Below are 23,927 nucleotides of genomic sequence, written 5' to 3' on the forward strand. Positions count from 1 at the left end.
CCCATTCTGTGAAAACGGCACATGAATAACACTTTCCATTTCCGCAATATTTGCGGTGCGATTTTTAGGTGATTCACCCTACATATGCAAAATGAAGGACTATTTGCAAACACAACTTTTCACACATCTTCACAATTAACTTATCGAGTAATGACAAAAATGTAACGCTGCTGCGTTGCCTAGTTAACGGCGTCAGCAGTTGCGAAATCAACGGATTTTAGTCTCGCCATGAGGATTTTTGTTCTACTTGTCATTGAAAAACGCCCTCCTATGTAGGCGAACAACCAGCGTATCCGACTACGCAAGGAGCACTCGTCTTCAATTACCAGTAGAGCCAGACGTCTTCTTGTACGGACGCTTTGGAATGGGATGTATTCTCTCGAGAATATCTAAGTAGTTACTTGAAGGAGAAGTAGCTTCTTCGATTCATAAGCCAGCATAAATAACAGGCAGCGTCCTGCTCTGTCAAAGCTACAGTTCTGTAGTTTTGGTACACTACATAAATAACATAGTAAATTTCAGGACAACTGATAGTATTGGTAGGGAAAGAACGTAAATGAATTTGTAAGAGAGAATATGGGACCCAATGGCGTCTTTGTTTTTTGTTTGTTAATTTTCTCTGCACATAATTATAACAGCATATCATTCAGTATTATTTTGTTGTACTCAAAGCACTCCGTCTTCAGGCCACGAGTGGCCTAGCGGGACCATCCGACCGCGTGTCATCCTCAGTGGAGGATGCGCATAGGAGGGCGTGGGGTCAGCACACCGCTCTCCCGGTCGTTATGATGGTATTCTTGACCGAAGCCGCTACTATTCGGTCGAGTAGCTCCTCAATTGGCATCACGAGGCTGAGTGCATCCCGAAAAATGGCAACAGCGCATGGCGGCCTGGATGGTCACCCATCCAAGTGCCGACCACGCCCGACACCGACAGTGCTTAACTGCGGTGGTCTCACGGGAACCGGCATATCCACTGCGGCAAGGCCGGTGCCATTACTCTGTTGTGCATTTTATATTCTTACAGAACATAAATTGCATTTTCTGAGTAATAAAAATTAATTAATCACGTAACTTCAGCACTTTTATGTAACCAAACGAATTACTTTTGATACAAATTTACATGCACAAGCATATATATGTATTTTGTACTCAATAGAATGTTCTTCATCATGACCAAAAGCAAAAAATTCCTGTTACTGATAAATGTGGAATAACACAAACATGTTTTACGTAAGTTCGACGGAGTATTGAAGCGACGTTTAATATATATATTTTTTTTTACTTTTTTGTTGAGGAAATAGCATTTCCTAGTTCTCTATGATAAATCTGTCTTGTTGATTTTATTTTTAATAGGACATCCCTATGTTCACGTTACAAATCAACAATTCTCGAATAAAACCTAATTGAAATATCCACAGTTTCACTTTTGCTGTAAATACTGTGTACTCTTAAGTAACAGACAGGATAATTATGTGGAACAAAAAATGTTTAATAAGGTACCTGGCCTTCATATATATCCTCACTCAGTTTTGGATAGTTTGCCGCTTCTGGATTGTAGGTGAATATAGTAAACACTGATAGAATACATAAAGAAAGTGAATATTATGAGGTAACGCCCGATAGAAATGAAACACACCCAACGTGCTGGTAACTGGGGTACGACCTTAACTTACCAAAGCTACTAAGATAACTACCGGAGTTTACACTTACTTATGGCAGTCTACGATAGTTGTACAACACTAATTGCAGGAGATCGATTCTCTGACGACACACCACTGCAGTATTGCAATTCAGTGGACAATGAGTAAGCCATGTGCCATACTAAGCTGCTAAATGAAGCGTTAAGAACTTCATTCTTAATGGCTTTAGAATGTTGACACAGGCCATTAGAGAGTGACGCAAGTTCTAGAAGCTAAGTTTAGAAAGCGGCCTTCCCTCAGATTCAACCTCCGAAAGCATTTTCTGTGGTGGTTTTTAATCAGAGAACGCAAAGTATATGCAATAAGGAAACTGCAATGTTTCATCATTCCAACGAGGCAGTGGGTCACCTTAGGCCCTCACATAATCATAAGGAAGGAACACAGAGTCCGACGTTAATGCAGAGAGTTCTAGGTCGTTGTTTTTATCCAGGTGTAATAGGATGTGGATTCTTGTTGCTTGCCTGCGTACACCTTGCGTAATGAGTAAGATGACTTCAGATGTGCACGTTAGTTGAAATACTTTGTATTTTCACTTTTGTGTAACAAAAAGCGATTTTCGGACTATGTTATGGAAACCTCTAATGAATGCAGTATTAGCGTACTAGTTCCACGAGAAAATACAGGGTGTTTCAAAAATGACCGGTATATTTGAAACGGTAATAAAAACTAAACGAGCAGCGATAGAAATACACCGTTTGTTGCAATATGCTTGGGACAACAGTACATTTTCAGGCAGACAAACTTTCGAAATTACAGTAGTTACAATTGTCAACAACAGATGGCGCTGCGGTCTGGGAAACTCTATAGTACGATATTTTCCACATATCCACCATGCGTAGCAATAGTATGGCGTAGTCTCTGAATGAAATTACCCGAAACCTTTGACAACGGCGGAATGGCTTCACATGCAGATGAGATGTACTGCTTCAGCTGTTCAATTGTTTCTGGATTCTGGCGGTACACCTGGTCTTTCAAGTGTCCCCACAGAAAGAAGTCACAGGGGTTCATGTCTGGCGAATAGGGAGGCCAATCCACGCCGCCTCCTGTTTGTTTCGGATAGCCCAAAGCAATCACACGATCATCGAAATATTCATTCAGGAAATTAAAGACATCGGCCGTGCGATGTCGCCGGGCACCATCTTGCATAAACCACGAGGTGTTCGCAGTGTCGTCTAAGGCAGTTTGTACCGCCACAAATTCACGAAGAATGTCCAGATAGCGTGATGCAGTAATCGTTTTGGATCTGAAAAATGGGCCAATGATTCCTTTGGAAGAAATGGCGGCCCAGACCACTACTTTTTGAGGATGCAGGGACGATGGGACTGCAACATGGGGCTTTTCGGTTCCCCATATGCGCCAGTTCTGTTTATTGACGAAGCCGTCCAGGTAAAAATAAGCTTCGTCAGTAAACCAAATGCTGCCCACATGCATATCGCCGTCATCAGTCCTGTGCACTATATCGTTAGCGAATTCTCTCGTGCAGCAATGGTAGTGGCGCTGAGGGGTTGCCGCGTTTGAATTTTGTATGGATAGAGGTGTAAACTCTGGCGCATGAGACGATACGTGGACGTTGGCGTCATTTGGACCGCAGCTGCAACACGGCGAACGGAAACCGGAGGCCGCTGTTGGATCACCTGCTGCACTAGCTGCGCGTTGCCCTCTGTGGTTGCCGTACGCGGTCGCCCTACCTTTTCAGCACGTTCATCCGTCACGTTCCCAGTCTGTTGAAATTTTTGAAACAGATCCTTTATTGTATCGCTTTTCGGTCCTTTGGTTACATTAAACCTCCGTTGAAAACTTCGTCTTGTTGCAACAACACTGTGTTCTAGGCGGTGGAATTCCAACACCAGAAAAATCCTCTGTTCTAAGGAATAAACCATGTTGTCCACAGCACACTTGCACGTTGTGAACAGCACACGCTTACAGCAGAAAGACGACGTACAGAATGGCGCACCCACAGACTGTGTTGTCTTCTATATCTTTCACATCACATGCAGCGCCATCTGTTGTTGAAAATTGTAACTACTGTAATTTCGAAAGTTTGTCCGCCTGAAAATGTACTGTTGTCCCAAGCATATTGCAACAAACGGTGTATTTCTATCGCTGCTCGTTTAGTTTTTATTGCCGTTTCAAATATACCGGTCTTTTTGAAACACCCTATATATAAAACTTTTAGTTTTCTTGTTTTTCCTTCATATTTACAGTCTGGATTCCTGTTTCGGTTTAAACTGGAATTTAAGTTGTTATTCAATCCGCATTCTCATTTCCTTTGTGAGCTGACTACTGCTACTGCTGTGATGTTTTTGAGAAGTGTGCTGTGTGCAACCCACGCCTCAGTCACGTTAAGGTATGATTAAAAAGTAATACCTGTATATGTTTATTTTCTGTCATTTCATCCAGCCCTATCGGATGATACGTAAATCCACAACTCCCCGGTATACACTTACCATTGTTGATGTATTGCCTACAGTTACAGATTTTTGGCTTCATTTAATGTCTGAGGAGATATTTTTCTTTGGACAACTAAGGAGAAATCACGAAATTTTGCTTATTATGTTAACTTCCTGCCAAGTAGTTTAAATTTCATAGAGAGGTTAACATGCGAGTTACAGCGCTCCTTACTGCAACCAACATTAACTCGGCCGCCATATTGACGCTTGTCAGTACACTGAGGAGCCAGTCGATTGTTTATCTGTACGGAAAGTGAACTGCTTTATTTGGTAAATCGTTCAACTTTTCTTTGTTATTTGTTGAGCGAAATACAAATTAAACATGCCTAAAGTGTGTTCAGCGTACAACTGCACGAATCGAAGTGCAGAAGCTAATGTAGGAATTGGCCGTAAATATGAAGTGGAACAATTTTTTTTTAACTGCAATGAGGTACATCTGCTCAAATAACTTGAAGAGAAGTGCACTGATCAGCCAGAGCATTGTGACCGCCGACCTTTTTATAGATATAAACCCGTCCAGGGGACAGCGGCGTCACCGGGCGAGAAAAGACTGCTGGACACAGGCACAGTGCATGCAGTATCAGTGAACAAGCTGTTCGTGTGCAGAATGGGGTATGTGCACGATCTGTCTAAGTTTGACTGAGGGCAGATTGTGATGGCCCCAGGCTCAGCAAGACTTGTCGGGTGTACGACGAGTGCTGCGGTGAGTGAAACTAAGGTGAAAACATGTCCAGACGTCATGGGGTTGGGCAGTCACTCCTCATTACACAAGGTGCACCGAGCACTCCCAACGATGGACCCCGCAGACTACGACCCATGCATCTGTCGTCGATATTAACACCACGATATCGCCAACTCGACTGAAATGGGCACGTGACCATCGACACTGGACGTTGGCACAGTGGCAGATCGTTGCTTGGTCCAATGAATCCCGGTACCTTCTTCACGATGCCGATGGGAGGGCGCGAATCCGTCGCCTTCCAGGAGAACAGCTCCTTGACACCTGTGCAGCGGGGCAGAGAAAGCTGGCGGCGGCGCCGTTGTGCTCTGGGGAACATTCACATGGGCATCCATGGCTGCAGCGGAGGTCGTTCAAGGCACCATGACAGCGAAAGGGTAGTGTACACTGGTTGCAGACCACGTACACCTTTTCATAACGATCATGTTTCCCGGTGGCATTAGCATCTTTCAACAAAATAAAGCACCACTCACAAGACCAGGAGTGTGATGGAGTGGATTGAGGAACACAGTGTCGAGATCTAATAGGTGTGAAGGTGTGCTGACCCCCCGCCCCCCCCCCCCCAACTCGCCAGATCTAAACCCGATTGGACACATCTGGGATGTGATTGAACGTGGCGTCAGAGTTCATCGCCCGCCTCATTGGAATTTACGGGTAATAGCTGACTTGTGCGTACAGATGTGGTGCCACGTCCGTCCAGCGAGCTACCAAAGCCACATTGCTTCCATGCCACGAGGCATCGCCACTGTTATCCGGCTATTAGGTTGGTGGCCATAGTGTTTTAGCTGATATGTGTATCTGTACGACACAAATCATCAGAGGAGCATTTTGTCAAATGCAATCCCAACTGCATTTAATTCTCCATAACACTTAAAAAAAATCGCACAACCAGGGACCAGAAAGCAAACTTTCAACAATTTGTTCAATAATACTGTTAATGAGCCTTCAGTAAAAAATGGTTCAACTGCCTCTAAGCACTATGGGACTTGACATCTGAAGTCATCAGTCCCCTAGACTTAGAACTACGTAAACCTAACTAACCTAAGGACATCACACACACCCGTGCCCAAGTCAGTATTCGAACCTACGACCTTAGCAGCAGAGCCGTTCCGGACCGAAGCGCCTAGAACCGCTCGGCTACAGCAGCCGGCGAGCCTTCAGTAGCACTCAGTAAGTCTGTGACTTAATCATACTGCTTTTACAGTTTTTCATGCATTCAGAAATACCGCTTCTGGTAGCTAACCGCAACGCGTTTCAAAGTTTACTCCATATCTTCATGTGCGATCTGTTCATTCTGTAGTGATTTACGTTCAGATTGCGAGCAACAAGAAATTATCGTGGCTGGATGAAAATGGTTTGAATCATGTTTCAGTTAACACCACGATATCGCCAACTCGACTGAAATGGGCACGTGACCATCGGCACTGGACGTTGGCACAGTGGCAGATCGTTGCTTGGTCCAATGAATCCCGGTACCTTCTTCACGATGCCGATGGGAGGGCGTAAATTCCAATGAGGCGGGCGATGAACTCTGACGCCACGTTCAATCACATCCCAGATGTGTCCAATCGGGTTTAGATCTGGCGAGTTTGGGGGGCGGGGGGTCAGCACACCTTCACACCTATTAGATCTCGACACTGTGTTCCTACATAGAAAAGTTTATCCATATTTCGACTAAAGCTTTCCTTGTTGACGCCATTCTACACGGTAGTCACCGCTGTTTATTGTTTTTTGAGAAAAAATAAAGGTAGTGTGAGGCATCTGAAGTTAGTCAAAGTCAGTTTCAAGGGGCGTTGACATAGCAGACGACGCTGTCCACTAACTGGTGCAACTCCGGACGGGTATTCAATTTGTTTCCAACGTCGCAGACGTGTAGCCATTTTTTTTAGACATCAATCTTATGATTGGTTTGACGTGGCCCATCACGAATTCCTCTTCTGTGCCAACCTTCTCATCTCAGAAAAGCAATTGCAACCTACGTCCTCAGTTAATTGTTGATTGTATTCCAATCTATGTCTTCCATTACATTTTTTACTCTCTGCAGCTCCCTCTAGTACTATGGAAGTTATTCCCTGGTGTCTTAACTGATGTCGTATCATCCTGTCCCTTCTTCTTGTCAGTGTTTCCCATATATTCCTTTCATCGCTGATATCCTGCGGAGAACCTTCTCATTCCTACCTTATACGTCCACCGAATTTTCAACATTCTTCTGAAGCACCAGATGTCAAACGCTTCGATTCTCTTGTGTTCCGGTTTTCCCACACTCCATGTTTCACAATCAGATAATGCTGTGCTCTAAACGCACATTCTCAGAAATTTCTTCCTCTCATTGAGACCTATGCTTTATATTAGTGGACTTCTCTTGGCGCTCTGCGAAATTAAAACTGGTTGTTGCAAGCACAAACAAAAACATATCCCTAAACCACACTAATATGACCACCACCGGTATCGCTACTATACCGTTATTTAGAACGAAAATACAATCCCACCGTGCAGCCTTCCATTTTGTTGTCAGATGAACCACTGCGTGCCGTTGCAGCTGAGGTATCCTCAGTCGTAATGGTGACGCCTGACTTCATTGTTATTGTCCAAACCAAGCGACAAATCATTGTTACTACATGTCTTTTAGTTCAAACCAAAGACTGCGTTTTATTGGTAGGACACTTAGGAAATGTAACAGATCTACTAAGGAGACTTCTTATACTACGCTTGTCCGTCCTCTTTTAGAATAGTGCTGCGCGGTGTGGGATCCTTACCAGATAGGACTGACGGAGTACACCGAAAAAGTTCAAAGAAGGGCAGCACGTTTAGTATTATCGCGAAATATGGGAGAGAGTATCACTGAAATGTCAAATGATCCAATCAGCAACTTTCTCCTCGGAATGCGAAAATATTTTGTTGACACCGACCTACATAGGGAGAAACGATCACCACGATAAAATAAGGGAAATCAGAGCTCGTACGGAGAGATGTAGGTGTTCGTTCTTTCCGTGCGCTATACGAGATTGGAATAATAGAGAATTGTGAAGGTGGTTCGATGAACCCCGTGCCAGGCACTTAAATGTGATTTTCAGAGTATACATTTAGATGTAGATGTAGAAACTACATTTCATATAATTTCAAATTCAAATCGGATTTCATCAAGGAAAAGTATTCTAAATGTTATTAATGTTTTAATTAAAGTATCATCTTTTGGGTGAAACTAATTATCTGAATCAAGGCATTTTGACCTCTTTCGACTGATAAACCTCAGTTGTTCCGTAAAACTCTTCTTGCATCACTTTTGGTTGGAACAGCTCATGGAAGATGTTCTCCACAAAACTCATTGCACGAATAAGAGATACTTCAGTTAGTAACATCAGGTATAATTTCTAAAAAGGAAACCAAAAGCGAAAACTTGTATAACATGATGAAAGCTGGCTGAATATAAGTAAATAGAACGAAAAGAGATTGATAATTACGAGTAACTGTATGTTGCAGCCATAAGTGTCTTGTTACACTATTAAAAAGAATTGAAGGAACATGACTTTGGTCATCTACCGTAGTCCATTGCGCAATAATTGAGAAGTGGGTATGGTACTAATTTCGTTTACATAAAAAGAACCGAAATGTCGAAAACAAAGTGAAAACTATCATGACACCTCACAACAAGGGTTGGGATATTTTTAAGCAAAAACACATGGAAGGTAGACCCACAATTTCGCCGCTAACTACTTCTATTGCCGATATCGATCTGATCATAATGTCGAGAGCTAGGGTCTTTGGTCAAAGCGTGTGTTGTTAGTTTGGCGTACGCTGGAGGGCAGGTGGCTGCCAAGGTGTCGCATTTGGGGGAATCCTGCTGTCCGATACGAACCTCGGCAAGCTGTGAGTGGCTAAATCGGACAGAGGCAATCCTTGCCTCGTTTAAGGATTGATATCGACGAGTTGCGGGAAGACTAGTGGACGTCGCCTGCAAACTGGACGGCAAATTTCCGGTCTACACTGTAAGCTTAAATTTTACGGCTACTCGGAGACCGCCTGTATGGCTTGGAGGCAATAACACCCCGACTATGAATCCTTAAAGTCACGGCTCGGTCACACCTGAGTGGACTTAAGTGTGTTTTCTTTTTTCTTTTTTTTGGTACTTGTCATCGTATGATCGCATCTCTGTTAATGTGGAATTGGACCTATTATATTAACGAAAGTCCGGGTGATTGTGTGTATAATCATTGGTCAATGTAACTGATGATAATTTGTTTTTCCAGGCCATATTCCATGCAAGTGAACGAGTATTCTCTGTTATAAATTAACTTGATGAAATTAAATTTGTAATGTAGTTTGTGTCGGAGGCAAGGCACCCTTTGTAGATGAGTATGCTGTAGTCATTGCATTGCAAGGCGCTGATATTTCGCCTTCAAGTAATTTTAAGGAGTTTTAAGCTTGTAACTTGTATGTCTAGTTGCTTCTGCTATAAGCCAATATTCCCTAGGCATTATCTTAGGCATTCTTGTCTGTAGCCTTATTTGGTCAGATTACCGTTCCCTTCTGATGTCTGTTGGCAGGGTAGTTTTGGCAGCGGACGTGGCGTTCCTGTTGCCTGGGCCCGGAGCAGAACGTGTTTTCCTTCTACTGCGGCGGCACTTCCGTCGTCGCACGATGTTTGGGTTGCCCGGAAAAGACGGTTCAAATGGCTCTGAGCACTATGGGACTTAACTTATGAGGTCATCAGTCCCCTAGAACTTAGAACTACTTAAACCTAACTAACCTAAGGACATCATACACATCCATGCCCGAGGCAGGACTCGAACCAGCGACCGTAGTGGTCGCGCGGTTCCGGACTGTAGCGCCTAGAACCGCTCGACCACTCCGGCCGGCGGAAAAGGCGGGAGATTAACTAACCACCTCAACTTGACTAAGGTGGAATGTGAGGGCCTTGTCCATGGCTAAATCCCTGACCAGCAAATTAACTGGCTCCAGAACCTTAACAATGGTACACGAACTGATAAAGCAGAGGGGTGAAGTTACCAAGTTATTGGCAACCCAGGTAGTTAGTGGCGCTAGCGGAGTACCGAGTGCCATGCCCGCCAAAATCAAAGCCGCCACGGCTCAAGTCATTCATCTCGTCATCCAGGGTGTTTTTCATTAGAAAAAAATGTTCAAATGTGTATGAAATCTAATAGGACTTAACTGCTAAGGTCATCAGTCCCTAAGCTTACACACTACTTAACCTAAATTATCCTAAGGACAAACACACACCCCCATGCTCGAGGGAGGACTCGAACCTCCGCCGGGACCAACCGTTTTCATTAGACTCTGAGAGCTTCAATAGCGCATATAGCCTTCGGGAGCGTTTATCATCGCCTGGCATCTACGTAGCATGCTTCGTGTAAGTCTACTGAGGTCAACCTGTCGTATCTGTTCCTGTTCTTCAATGAGAGACCATGTGAGTTGTTGGAGAGCATGTGGTGGAACAGCGCGACCATAAAAACATCAGCTAAGCATGTCCCACATTTGCACGATGGCGTTTAGGTCGGGTCTCACCTCCAGCCATTCCATTACTTCAGTGTCCAGGCTTCGCAAGACATCCCTGCTAACACCGCCTCATAGCTCCTGGCATTAGAACGAATTCAGGGACACCACCATATACAGCAGCTACCACAAGGTCCAATAGGATCTGTTCGATGTACAAGCTGGCGGCAATGCGGTCACTGACAATGACAAAACCATATGGCTGTGAACACTGAAGCCTCCCCACAACACCGCTGAACCTTGGAAATCTGTCGATTTTCTGGACAACATTTGGCAAATACCGTTCACCACGGGACTCTGCCCACGAACAAGGCCACCACCTTGCGTTAGAGGATATCTGGACTCGTCTGTGAGTGACACGTTTCGCCAGTTATGAAGTTGCCACTTAACATGGGAACGACAGAACTGAAGGCGAGCTGCAAGATGACGTCGTGTCAAGCGCGATACTCTAACAAGACGCCTTGGTCATAACATCCTTTCTCGTAATCTTTCATAACAGCCCTCTTGGACACAGCGACTACAGCGGCTATTCTGAGAATCGTCTTACAGTGTAATGAGTATCTGTACGACGCCACAGCGAAGAGACGGCCAGATATCGTCTTCTGTTGCGGTTGTAATGCGTCGGCGACCTAGTCCAGTTCGCCTTGTGTACTGACGTGTCTATAGCGTGCCCACAACGTATGGATGACACATGGAGAGGCGTTGGCATCTGCAGCAACTCGGCCGAAAATCCATCCTTTTTGGATAACACACTTGCACTACAATAAGATGACGCATCGCATGTGCATGATTGAATACAATTTCCACAAATGACGACTGCCATCTGTGTACTTCACGGAAAAGCACTGGGGCGCCGGTACTCACTTCCCTCCCGGGTGTCGCCAGACACTGTCATGCATAACAGACAACTGTTGCCTAGATTAAAAGCTAAGACTTCAAGTTATACAGAGAGAACAAGGTACTGACACACGTGCTCCCCTAATTCTTTTGAATAGTGTATGTTACATAAACCAACATCTATTACATGAAAATTTCGGTTACGACGAACAAAGAGTCGATTTGATATAAATCGAGTGCTTGAAACCGCTCTTAAATTGATTGTAAGAGCGAAGAGTTGAACAGAATTATATCATAAGGGGCAGTAATTTTTCTACATCTAAAGAACATTTATGTATGGATGGGTGGAGTACTGCATGATCCCTACATTTTTCTATCTATAATACAAGTCAGAGATTAAGCAATCGTTGGTGGAAATGGAAGAAACACGAAAGAAAACTGTGTTTCCTTTTTTACAACAGTTTGACTGGCCAACTTGTCTATAACTTAATAGTGTTGGATTCTTACACGATACTTGAGCCATAACAATTTCAGCAATATTTAAATTGCCTTTTACTCATGAAATTAGTTGTGGTATGTGGTATATGGAACTTTTCGTTTGTAGACTCCAGTTACGATGTTCCACGATGAGCGTTCAATAAGTAATGTAACATATTTTTGTTCTCGGTCAGTTTCGGTTGAAAAATGCGGAAATTGTCGTGGAACATCGTGGAATATTCACTTCACCCCCACAGTTTCGCGAAGTTTCTATAGGTGGCGGCGCTATACGTAGTCTTCAAACTGGCGTCTGCAACGAAGGTGCGGTCCAAGCAGAGAGCTGTCATTAAGTTTCTTTTGTCGGAAAATCTGAGCATCACAGATATTTGTAGGCGTTTGTAGATTGTTTACGTAGACCTGGTAGTGAACAAAAGCACGGTGAGGCTTCAGTCACCGCCGAAACAAGGTCGTCTAATGTTGGTACGTGCAAACTCTCTCATTCGAGGTGATCGGCGGATCACAGTCAAACAGGTTACTCCACAGATGGACCTTTCTATTGGAAGTGTTGACAAATTCGCCCACTAGATGGGGCTCTCAAGTGTGTGTGCTCGCTGTTTTGCCGCACAATGAGTTGGCATACTCTGGATCAGGTGGTCGAGGAGCTGCTGGGGTATAGCCTCCCATTCTTGCACCAGTGCCTGTCGGAGCTCCTGAAGTGTCCTATGGGTTTGAAGACGTGCAGTGATACGTCGACCGAAGAGCATCCCAGACGTGCTCGATGGGGTGTAGGTCTGGAGAAAAGGCAGGCCACTCCATTCGCCTGATATCTTCTGTTTCAAGGCACTCCTTCACGATGGCAGCTCCGTGGGGCCGTGCGCTTTCATCCATCAGGAGGAAGTTGGGACCCACTGCACCCCTGAAAAGGCGGACATACTAGTGCAAAATGACGTCCCGATACACATGACCTGTTATAGTTTCTCTGTCAAAGACATGCAAGGGTGTACGTGCACCAATCATAATCCCACCCCTCACCATCAAACCACGACCTCTATACAGGTCCCTTTCAAGGACATTAAGGGGTTGGTATCTGGTTCCTGGTTCACTCCGGATGAAAACCCGGCGAGAATCACTGTTCAGACTATACCTGGACTCGTCCGTGAACATGACCGGGAACCACTGTTCCAGTCAACATGTACTGTGTTCTTGACACCAGGCTTTACGGGCTCTCCTGTGACCAGGGGTCAGTGGACCTTGCAGGTCTCCGGGCGAATAAACCATGTCTGTCCAGTCGTCTGTAGACTGTGTGTCTGGAGACAACTGTTGCAGTGGCTGCGGTGAGGTCCCGAGCAAGGCTACCTGCAGTACTCCGTGGCCGTCTGCGGGCAGTGATGGTGAGATATCGGTCTTCTTGTCGTGATGTACACTGTGGACGTCCCGTACTGCAGCGCCTGGACACGTTTTCTTTCTGCTGGAATCGTTGCCATAATCTTGAGATCACACATTGTGGTACACGGAGGGCCCGTGCTACTACCTGCTGTTTTTGACCAGCCTCCAGTCGCCCTAGATTCCTACCCCTCATAACGACATCAATATGTGTTCTTTGAGCCATTTTCAACGCACAGTCACCATTAGCACGTCTGAAAACATCCGCACACTTCCTCGCTGCACTCTACTCTGACATGCACCAACACACCTCTTCGTATGTGGACTGCTGCCAGCGCCACCGTGCGACGACCACAGGTCAAATGCACCGTATGGTCATATCCCGAGGTGATTTAAGCCCGAAAACCGCCCACCAGAGCGTTGTTTCACCATGTATCAGCATAATCCTTAATATATGAGCATGAGTGTAGTTCAAAGCCGTACCCTCAGCCGCTAAAGCCATGGCGACGGTCTTCTGGGACTCTGAACGGGTTATCCCGTTTGGTTTCCTCCCTCATGGTGTAACGATTAACTCTGGAGTTTGTGCTAGCCTCGAGAAGCTGAAGAAACGACTTCAGCGTGTTCGTCGCCACAATAATGCAGACGAACTTCTCCTTCTCCATGACAACGCATGGCTTCACACAAGTCTTCGCATCCAAGAGGAGCTCACAAAACTTCATTTTTCTTTCTGATCCACCTTACAATCCGGGTTCGCACTCCTTTCCAACTGTTTGGCCCAATGAAGGATGCACTCCGCGGGAAGCAGTACTTGGACAATGGGGAGGTTACTGATGCAGCAAGGTGCTGGCTCCGACGTCGACCAGTAAAGTGGTGTCATTCGGACATAAAGGCCCTCACAGGAACCTGGCGAAAGGCCATCTCATTGAATCGATTATATAGAAAAATGGAATTTTGTAACCAAAAGACTGGGGAACAGTATGATGTCTTGGAATCCTGAGTAAAACCAACTTGCTTTTAGCTAAAAATTTGTTGCATTACTTACTGAACGAATTAATTTTGCGATAAGCCATTGCTAAAAATTCTGTCATAAATACTAGTTTTCAAAAGCAAGAAAATACTTATATTAACCCAACGGTAGAAAAGATTTTTAGGAAGTATGTTTAGATTGCGGGTTTGGAGCAAAGTATTTTATAAATTTGTAAATGCTCTCTCGAGTTTGTCTCGAGAAATCACATGACGCTGTGGTGCTATGCGTTAATACTCGTAAAAGTTACGCAAAAAAATATTGGAGTCGAAACGTAATTGCCTCTTGTACGATAGTAAACATCGACGTAGTGTTAGCTATGGTCTGCTGTAAATGCATTGTATCTTCTGACTAATAATGCTATTCTGTCATACTTGGTGTATAAGCACCGATAAGTGCGAAAAATTAAATTTGATGTCTGATCACTGTGTCGTTTGTGTAGGAATATGGAGTGGAATTCCTTCATCTGCGTTCCCAGATTTAATATTATTAATCTCTTGGATAAAACTTGGGAGAAGGGGAGGGCGTATGTGTTTCACTACTTCACTTTCTATCATGCTATTGTAGCTAACCCAGTTTGGTTCCGCAACTGGTCCACATCAAAGGGATGGCTATTTACCTCCCTGGAATCCGGATCAAAGACTACTGCACACCCATAGGTAAATACAGTGAGCAACTGACGAAAAATAAAAATGCAACGGCAACTACGATCCGAAGAGACGGGCATAAAGGAGAGCGATGGGAAGCTATGTCCACAGCTGATTTGCGTCTTTCTGGAACTCGTAAATTATCGGTAAGCCGTTATTAATAAAGAAGAGGTTAAAAACTCTTAAGACCTCTCATGCCATCATTATTTTTCGCAGAACTTGGATTTGGTAAGAACGCGTAATTCGGTCTCTACAGCCGCTGCGTGCGCAAGCGTTTGCCGTTACGGCTTGCTGTCCTACGCAGAGCTTTAGGAGTAGGCATACAAATAGAAAACTTTCATTCGGTTGCGGCTATTGGTTGTAGGTACCATGTTGACATTGTGGTGTTGTATCGTAGCTAATCACAACATCTAATCTGACTTGAAAATGTCGTCGATTGCAAGACGTGATACATTGAAGTCTTCGTTTGATCGCAACCAAGTCAAACCAAGTCCTCATGACATTCATAACTGATTAATCGAAAGAGCCGAAATACCTCTTGAGGAGGTTATTGGTGGACATGCCTCATTCATGGTGAATGTTGTTTATATTAAGTTTGAGGATCCACTACTGCGTTATAGAATTGGAAATGTCATTCAAAATAGTTTGAAATTTACGGGGGGACGTATGAGAAAATAGCCGGTTTCAAATAAGCTAGTATAACTTTTACTGTTTGAGAGATAATTTGAAACAAATTTTGCACATGTCATCATTATTTTATTGGTTGTAATAAGGATTTTTCAATTTTTTTGTCAAATAATTTGATCAGGACGTTGCTGGATACTTTTAGGACACATATCACGTGAGGAATATCTTCTCAAGGGTTACTTATCACTTTCAAAATGTCATACCAACTATCTTCTTCAGTAAAGCAACGTGCATCAAATCCTAGTCTCACAAGGATCCCGACTCTTCAGTGTAACTATCATATTAGGACATTGTAACAACAGTGGATGAGAAAAATGTTATCTTTGGCATCTCTTCTATAGGAGGTTATTAAAGCTTTCTTTCGGGCTTTGTGTTCCATCATGTGTGCAATTCTTTAAAAATCGTAATTAATGGCATCATAAATTGGCTCACAATCTCATATACTCAACAGATTTCTTCTCTGAAACAATAAAATATCGCAAACAAGGACAGAGACATGTAGAAACGGGGGCGTAGCACTGCGCATTGATTGAAACGATATGGCTTTTACTCCATTTATAGCACGAAATAACTCTGAAAACTGGAGACTATTTCTAACGTGCTATAGATCTATTGGTGGAAAAAATTTCAATTTTTTTTCCAATTATACATACGTACCTCTTCAACACAGTGATGGGACCATTAGTGAGATGCAGGCTACTTTGGAAGGACTAGGACTTCTAATTGTTACGATTTTTGAACTCCCTTTTAAAATCACTAATGAACATACAAATACGGCTCTTAAAGGATATGGTACAATAATATCGAACTACACGGAAAACTTGGGTTCCAGATTCTCCTATCCATGTGTTTATGGTGTGGGGCAAGTAAAATTAGACTTGCAGAAGCATATCCCTTTCTTTATAAATGTCAGCTGTTACTATGCACTTGGCATTACGTTGGGCAGCCGCACGCCTGTGCCATTTTAATTCATCTGAAAACGTGTTAGCAGAGTTCACATGCCTACTTCTTCCTAAGGCAGGGAAGAAACACGTGAAGTAACGGGTAACATTTATATCAACTTATGTTCAAATTTATAGCGATATCATTACTAAGTGTAGCTTTTTTTAAATGGAATCGCACTAAATGCTGAAAGAATACACCTTCACAATTTTAAATATTAATAGACTGCCATCTGAATTAAGGAAGGCTGCATTTAAAGTATTTTTATGTAACTCAGGAAGTGATGTTGTCCTGGTTCAAGAAGTTAACATCATTTAATTCAGTAAAACTGCTTGCCCTCGTGGATGAATTCACTACATCAAGATACACCGAATACCTATATGTAGCACGAGAAGAACAGACTGGAACTGCTGTTCTGTGGAAAGAGGCATACTAGTCAGAGAAATGGAACTAGGCTTGGAAAGTGGAGCTAGCCGCAAAATTTACTGTTATAAACTTATATGATCCATTTGGGCAGTATAAAAAGGGCACACAAACTCAAATGGCACTAAGCGCTATGGGACTTAACATCTGAGGCCATCAGTCCCCAAGACTTAGAACTACTTAAACCTATCTAACTTAAGGAAATCACACACATCCATCCCCGGAGCAGGATTCGAACCTGCGACCGTAGCGGTCGGACAGTTCCAGACTGTAGCGCCTAGAACCGCTCGGCCACTCCGGCCGGCCCGGGTAATACACATTTTATACAAGAGCCAAGAGGCAATAATAAGAGTGGACGTCGATGGTTTAAGTCTTCTAGGGGTACGTTCTTGCAGCTGAAATTTCCATTTTATAGGTTCAAATCGTTCAAATAGCTGTAAGCACTATGGGACTTAACATCTGAGGACATCTGTCCCCTAGACTTAGAACTACGTAAACCTAACTAACTTAAGGACCTCACACACATCTATGCCCGGAGCAGGATTATAACCTGCGACCGTAGCAGCAGCGCGGTTCCGGACTGAAGCGCCTAGAGCTGCTCGGGCACAACGGTCAGCAGAGCACACGGAGCTGGTTTCCTTAGTGCCGATAAGGGCGGGAGGGAAGAAGTGGATCAAATATACGGAAACGCCAAAAGCACGACACGGACGGTGTAGGAAAACCTATGGCATTCAAGACAGCTTACAGTCGTCTCGGAATGGATGAATACACATCCTAAAAAATAGTGGCAAGTTTAGGTAACGACGATAGAGGTCGACAGCAATCATGTAGGTCACAATGACTCAATGACATTGACATCTGGCGACCGAGGGAAGTGATCAGGGGAGATGCTACAGGTCATCCTCGTGCTCGCAAAACCAGTTCTGGACGATGCGAGCTTTGTAAACAGGGAGCCTGTCGTCTTGGGACACAATATTACCATTGGGGAACAAACACTGTAATTGGTACAGACCTCATCAGCCAAAATGATAGCATAATTCGTGGCATTAATGCGACTTTGCAGAGTAACCATGGGGCCCATGGAGGACTACTAAGATATGGTTGCCCAAATCATCACCAACCTCCACCATGTTGCACTCTTAGGACGCAAACTCGGCCAGAAGTTGGAAACAGTGCATACAGACTCATCCGGCCAAATGCCTTTTTTCCGTTGTCCAGTCCAGTCCAGTCCAGTCCAGTAGTCACGCAGTTTTCATCGCTGATATGTAGTTTTAAAATTCCAGATCGTTCTGTAGTTCCCCCTTACGGAGCTCCCTTTGCATTGTTTTGCTGCTGATTGGATTCGCGAGTGCAACATTCAGTTCTGTGTGGGCTTTGGTAACTGTCTCCGTGTCATTTTTGGTCACAATCATCTTCAATGAGCGTCAGTCACGATCACTCAATACACACTTTCATAATCTTTGTGACTTGGCGAAGGATTTGTTTCCGCTTTTGCCGTATGCTGTATAATACACTCACAGGTAAATAGAAACCACGACAGATACGACAGATACTTGCAATGTATTGAGGACATTTTACGGATGTCAGTCGTTGCCAAATACAACAGCACAATCTGCGGACGTAGCTGACATCTGTATTTATGTTCAAGCATGCATTTCTCGCGGCGTTTCATCATTTTTGTCCAGCCCGTGTATAATTTGTTTACTAACGAAGAACCTTGTACAGTTACCAATCGCTGGCGATTTTAACAATGTGATTCACATGGAAGATCAGATTCCAAACTTCAATTATTCCAATGAATGTCCTGACCTCGTTAAAGATTTGAGATCAGACAATACAGTGGATCTTAAAACATCCGACTCTAGTCACAAAGAGTTAAGTAGCGCAAAACTTCTGCAGTATTATAGATGGACTGTATATCTCAAAGAATATGATCAAAAACATCTTGACTATCGAAGACTTTCCTGCATGTTTCTGGATCATTGCGCAGTTACTGCTACAATAAATGTGAAAAACATGGGAAACAAAAAGATATCGAAACCAGTGTTACTTAAATTCAGTGCATTTTTAAAAAAAATGGTTCAAATGGCTCTGAGAACTATGGGACATAACTTCTGAGGTCATCAGTCCCCTAGAACTTAGAACTACTTAGAGCTAACTAACCTAAGGACATCACACACATCCACGCCCGAGGCAGGATTCGAATCTGCGACCGTAGCGGTCGCGCGGTTCCAGACTGTAGCGCCTAGAACCGCTCGGCCACTCCGGCCGGCCTGCATTTAAAAGACGCTGAACTGAAATACGAGATGAGAAGAACGTGAATTAAAAGTTTAAGACACGTCAATCGAATGCCAGATTAAAATAGCAAAACCTCACAGAAAGCAGCATCAATAAATAACAGCATTTCAAAATTTAGAAAAACTAAAAACGCAATCACATTTTCATTACTCAGTTTTAAGAGATCTCAACAGTCGAAGTAGGGGTCCAGAAACAAAAGTACAAGAAATTAAAAACAAAGCTAAAATACTTTCTAACAAGCAACAACAAGTGGAAGGATTTAAAGTCAAAAGCTGGATCTCCAATAAAGGGAAAATAACATATCACTTGATAAAACATAGGAAGTACAGAAAAATAAATCAAACAGAAGAGCTAAAAGCAGACACAGGAAGCATATAATGCAGTCACAAATCTTAAAGGACAAGTACCTTTATTTCCAGAAATTTCCCTTCGAAAGAAATGAAAATTCCATTTAAAACTTATTGGCTGGAACAGAAGTCAAGTTAAAAGTTTCTGATGTTGCTGAGCAACAGTCATACAATAATTTTTAAACGAACACACAGCCATTTGACTGAATTGTTGTTTATTTAATTATGGCCCAGGTTTCGGCCTTTTGTGCCATTTTCAAGTGGTTGAGTTTATGTAATTAACATATATTCTAGTCAACTTGACACAAAAAGATAACATGTATCTGTGTTTAGAATTTTGCAACAAGGATGGGTACGAAATAATCTGCAAATCACCATCAAATAGATCACCCTAACATGGCGGATTACCTATAGAATCTTATAAGACATATTGCGATGTAATACGCAGTACATTGACTAGCACTGTTAACGAAATTTTAAGAAAAAGAAAAATCCGTAAGGACTTCAAAGAAGGGGATAATTCGGAGGACCCACGGTAAATTTACTGAGAAAAGATGATCTTGCAGCCACCCAACCTTCAGAACAGGGGAGCATCTTCAGTTCCACAAAGTAAAGTGAAACAAATTTGAGGCTGGGAGAATCTTTGAAAAGGACATTAAAGCAAATAAAGAATGGGTTGGGGCAAATATGTTGAATAAAACATGTTAGTATACTCGTAACGACCACAAAGACTGCAGTCCTATATTCGAATGGTACAATTGACTTATTTTCTTGTTACGTAGGACGAGTGGGCTAGGTATGACACAGTGACTTCTTTCCCCCGTTTTAAATTTGCATAAGTGGTATATTTTGAATTTTCTCGCCTTTTTAATCTGCAAAAATCCCTGTATTTCCAATTTTTTTTTTACAATTTTTGAATTTCATGGCGTCGTAAATTAGCTCGTATGAAGTTTTTCCATCGTAAATCTTACAGGACTGATGGGGCTGGGAGAAGCTAGAAGAGGACCAGGAGAGAGACTTGCTGACAATGCGGGCAGAAGTAGAAAACTCTAAAAATCGTGACTATCCTAAACATGTGGGCTCCATGAATCATTAAATCGGCGAGCGAATTTCCTTCGTTGGTATTTACAAGTTGCGACACGATTCACAACGCGGATGTAGCCTAGCAATCGACGAGTGCTATTTTAGTGTTTCCTTGTGGCTAGAAAATTGACGGTGGGTGTGTCAGGTAGGCAGGTGGGGGGGGGGGGGTGAAGCAGAGAGCATGGAAGTGCTACTTCAGCCTTGTGGTCGAGCGGTTGAAATTTCTTTTTGTTTATTTCAATGCAGGAGGAAACACTGCATAGGGATAATCACTGTTTGCATCTATCGGTGTCGGTAACAGACTCGTCTGTTCCTCGAAATTGCTTCTCTTAGCGTATTTACGTAACGTAAAGTTATTAGCTTTTTCCTAGTAAGTTCTTCGAAAAGGAGCGAGTACGAGTGTGTCCCTGACGTTCTAAGTCGGGTGGTAGGTTTTAGAGGAATATGGAAGGACCTCCGTGACTGTAAGTGGTTAACTTGTTGCTCCCTTCACATCCGTTTGTAGTTTTGCTTGTCAAGAGAAGTCCTGCTTGAAAATTAAGTTCGAGTACCAGTAAAGCAACGCTGGAGAAAGAAAATACATACAGTTCGTTGCTGTACACATTCAGCCTGTGACATACTACTATACTGACGCTATTTCAATGTGAATGTCAATTTCTGCACTAAAGAAACTTGTCGAAAAATTTCTGGCAGCAGCATCGTTGGTGAAATTTTCCACATCAAGAGCAAATCGTCCAGGTGATTACGAAAGTGGTAGCCTCTTGGCGAGAAGCAGCTGCACACTTCATGATGTAAATATTTCTCTGTTGTGGCCAGAGAGGGCCCCATACTTCGACGAAGCGATAAAAGTTTACCGTTGAATGAACCACAAGCGCTTAACCCTCGCAATACCAACGGGGCGGGAGGACTTTATGCCTACCTTTCGGATATTTTATAATCCAGTGTTACTTCATATTTTAATATTTTGAACAAAAAGTTTTTATTGTTATTAATGAATTCTTCTACCAGACTCCACAAATGTTTTGAATTTCTCAGTTCAACCGAAACCAAAAATTTAAGCCTTGGTAGTAGCTGTTACTTTCCACAATTAACGCCATTTATACTACTATATAAATACAAGTCGCAGTTTGATATTGTTGCCAAAAATCTCAATAAGTTCTTGATCGATTTACTTCAGATTTTTAAATTGTAGATTTGTGGTAAAATCTTATGGGACCAAACGGCTCAGGTTCAAATGGTTCAAATTGCTCTAAGCACTACGGGACTTAACATCTGAGGTCATCAGCCCCTAGACGTAGAACTACTTAAACCTAACTGACCTAAGGACACCACACACATCCATGTCTGAGGCAGGATTCGAACCTGCGACCGTAGCAGCAGTGCGATTCGGGACTGAAGAGCCTAGAACCGCTCGGCCACAGCGGGCGGCTAACTGCTAAGGTCATCGGTCCCTAATCTTACACACTACATAATCGAACTTAAACTAACTTACGCTACGGACAACACAAACACCCATGCCCGAGGGAGGACTCGAACCTCCGACGGAGGGGAGCCACGCGAACCGTGATTAGGTGCCCAAGACCACGCGGCTACCCCTCAGATTTTTATACGTAACTCTAATAAACGTTCGACCGGACATAATTTATACATTTTTTGTGTACATATGGTATATGAAATATACATGTTGTCTCTCCTAAGAGTCGTCAGGCGCTTTTTCTCTGATGTTTCAGCAGCCATTTACAGTTTCATTTTTGCATAGTGTAGCTGAAGCCAGCAAAGACAAATACCGCTCATCATGAGTTTTATGTGACGCCCCGTGTGGACAGAAAGAGTCGGTTTGTTTCCCGTTACAAACAAAATGATTTTTAAAGCGTAATTTTGCATGCCCGTTCGACAGAGCGGTCCCAGATTAGTCTAGTGTGACATTTATTTTATCCATATCTATTAACAGGGACAGTAACACACTAGCCGGCCGTTGTGGCCGAGCGGTTCTAGGCGCTTCAGTCCGGAACGGCGCTGCTGCTACGGTCGCAGGTTCGAATCCTGCCTCTTGCATGGATGTGTGTGATGTCCTTAGGTTAGTTAGGTTTAAGTAGTTCTAAGTCTATGGGACTGATGACCTCAGATGTTAAGTCCCATAGCGCTTAGAGCCATTTGAACCAGTAACACACGAAGAATAAACAGCAATCCAGCAGCGACTCAGCAGAGCTGTTTGCTTGGCAATAGCAATCGGCGCGGGACGGGGAAGTGTTGGCTATATAGGAGTGCCGGTTATTTTTCCTGTTTTATTGTCCCTGTTAATATATATTGATAAAGCAAATATCACACAAGTCTAATATGGGACCGCTTTGTCGAAAGGGCATGTAAGAATCCACTTTAAAAATAATTTTGTTTGTGAAGGGAAGCAAACCGACGGTTTTTGTCGACACGGGACGTCGCCTGAAAAACGTGATAGAGGTATTTGTCTTGGGTGGCTTCAACTTCACGATTGAAAAACGGAATTGCAGATATCTGCTGAAACACCTGAGAAAATTCGCCTAACGACTCTTAGAATACTATATGTACTAAATAAAGGAGAAAGGTTATCAGCAAATTTCTCGGAAAGTTCTTCGCCGATTTACTTCATATTATAATAAACGTTCGGACGGACATACGCTATATATTTTTTATGCTACACTGTAACAGGTTTTATGTTAAAACTGACTACGAGAAAAAATGGTGTGCTGTGAAAAGCCGGGCGGGATTAGCCGAGTGGTCACAGTCCGGCTTTCGCCGCCGTGCAGTGCGGACGTGTTGTTGTTTCCGCCTGCGGAGCGCGCGCGCTCGCTGTTGTTTACATTTCAGCGGCCATCACTTACGTGTCGCTTACGTGCTCTAGAACCATGGCCAACCGGTTTAGGAAATCAACATTGCGATTCAACTTCTGCAACGACTACGCACGACCAAAGGCCTTGGAAGTGGAACGCTTCCTACGCGACGTTGCTAAGAGCCCAGCTTCCGACATCTTGGGCATCCATTTGTCCATATTAAGCAGTACTGTGTACGTCAAAGTCGTCAATGATGCGGTATGTGGAAGAATACTTCGTGACACCAACCATGGATTACGCTTTTGCCACGCCGACGGCAATGTCGGAGCGGTCACTGTCGACCATGCCGGCTTAGGAATGCGCACCATACGTGTTTTTGAACTCCCGTTCGAGCTCCCGGCGGAAGACGTTATCGCGGCTTTCCGCCCCTATGGCACTGTACATGGCCACACTGTCGAACGCTGAGCGCAATTCCAAACATACCCCGTTCTTAACGGTGTATGACTGATCACCATCGATCTCCATCGCCACGTGCCATCTTACTTGCAAATTAGCGGGTGCCGCGCGGCT

Source organism: Schistocerca cancellata, chromosome 3 (assembly GCF_023864275.1).
Source record: "Schistocerca cancellata isolate TAMUIC-IGC-003103 chromosome 3, iqSchCanc2.1, whole genome shotgun sequence".
In the NCBI taxonomy this organism is placed as follows: Eukaryota; Metazoa; Arthropoda; class Insecta; order Orthoptera; family Acrididae; genus Schistocerca; species Schistocerca cancellata.